This window comes from Echinops telfairi, unplaced genomic scaffold, assembly GCF_000313985.2.
Source record: "Echinops telfairi isolate 266 unplaced genomic scaffold, ASM31398v2 ScPeMD7_7469;HRSCAF=8507_0, whole genome shotgun sequence".
In the NCBI taxonomy this organism is placed as follows: Eukaryota; Metazoa; Chordata; class Mammalia; order Afrosoricida; family Tenrecidae; genus Echinops; species Echinops telfairi.
The window spans coordinates 93,349,192-93,351,284 of NW_022111372.1; positions in this window are offsets into that span (position 1 = coordinate 93,349,192).

Here is a 2,093-nt window from a genome sequence, read left to right on the forward strand (position 1 = left end):
GAACAGAATGTCTTTCTGTTTTCAAGTCAGGTTTGTTAAAGAATAATTGACATACAGCCAAGTTCACCCTTTGTAGTAGGTGTCTGTGGATTTCAGTAAAGGCACGCAGTGACAAAACCGCCACTGCACTCAAGATAAAGAACACTGTCCTCCCCACCCTATTCATCATCTCTTGCCCTGTCCCCAGCCCCTGGTCACTGCCGACGTCCATTCTGTCCCTATTGCTGTACCTTTCCCAGCCGGTTAGACATCGAAGGGAAATGACCCCGGAGGGAGCCCTTTGAATCCAGCTTCTTTCATGTAGCCTAGTCTATCGGAGAGCAGTACTTACTTCTCTTCTTGCTGAGCATCTCTGAGGTATATTTTGAGATTCTCTCCAGGTGTTTTCAGGTGAAGCATTGGACGGCTAACTGCAAGGTCAGTGGTTCAAGCCCACCAGCCACTTCGCAAGAGGAAAATGAGGCTCTCTGATACTGTCAAGATTGATAGCCTTGGAAACCCTACAAAGGGTCGCTATGAGTAAGAATCAGCTCACTGACAGTGGACGTGGGTTATGGACTGGGTTGCGTAACTCCTGGTACCTGAAAATGGGAATTTGGAAATGAAGTTTCTACAGATATAATCAAGTGAGGATGAAGTCACTGTGGATTTGTGCAGGCCCTAAGTCCAACGACTCGAATCTTTGTAAGAAAAGGGAGAAGATTTGGACACAGAGACCAGCACGCACAGAGACACGGGAAAGACCAGGTGGAGACAGAGGCAGAGACTGGACTTATGTGTCTATAAGTCAAGGAATACTGGGGTTGTCAGAAGCTGGAAAGACCAGGGCGGATTCCTCCCCTAGATGCTTCAGAGCCGTCGTGGTCTGCCAACACCTTGACTGGGGACGCAGGGCCTCCAGAGGGGCTCACAGAATATGTTTCTGTTGCTTTGAGTCACGCAGTGTGTGCTGTTGTTACCGTGGCCCTGGGAAACTAGAACAAGCTATAAAAGCTTGCTCTAGGATATTCCTGCGGGGCCCTGCATGTACCTCTTGGTCTCTCCGTTCTATAACTATGAGGAGCTACGCATCCTGTGTGCTCCAGCTACTGCCCAGGGAGCGAGCCCAGGCCCCGTGCCCCCATTGTCATGGTGCTTCCATTTTAACGGGAAGAGACAGAAAACATGGCGAGAAATGACACGAGGAAAAACTGAGCAGGACAAAGGATGGGGTGGGGGTGGGGGTGTCGTTTGACACCAGTGGTCAGGGAAAGCCTCTCAAGAACCCAGAGGGAAGAAGGAGCAACAGCCCTGTGGATCCCTAAAGAGCATTCCAGGAAGAGGGAACTGTGACTGCATAGCCCCGAGGCCGAAAGAAAGTCCCGTGGAATGTTTGAGAACAGCAAGAGGACTGGCAAGGGCAGGGGGACGGGCAAATCCAGCTCATCAGGCCCTCGAGATCTATGGGTCTGAGCCCTGTTAGATGAAACTATCCAACCTAGAGACGCAGACCCATCTGCCTTGTCTGCACTGGCATCCAGGTGGCTGGGCTCTGCTGCAGAAAATCCCACCACCCTGTAGTGAGAGCCACTGCACACCCACATGCCACCATGCTGCAATCCTGCTCCGATCTCCCCCTGTGACAATTAACTACATAATTTGTGGGGCTCACCAGAGGCCCCAGACAACATGAAAGATACCTTGTTAAATAATAATTTCAAGTGAACAGCCCGCAACCTGAACACCCCATAGCCGATGCGCCCCGCGGTGTCTTCTGTCTGAGACTCCTTGCACCTCTTCAGCTTCTCTCACTGGGAAGAAGAATGCTTTTCGGAAAGCAAGCAACACCAGCAGGAGCAAGAGGGCTTCCTCCTGAGGAAGGGCCAACCTCACTTAAACTCTCCCGAGATGACCAAGCAGCTTGACCACGACCTGGAGAATACCGAAACAAAGTAGAACCCACCCTCGCCAACGTTACCACGTGCCTCTCAGCCCTGCAAGGCTTCATGAAGGCCCTGCGCCAGGCCAGCCAACAAATCAGCAGCAAGAAATAGCCCAATGATGACCGCAAATAAATTTTTAAATAATGGAAGTTTCCCACAAACTTGCTGAAG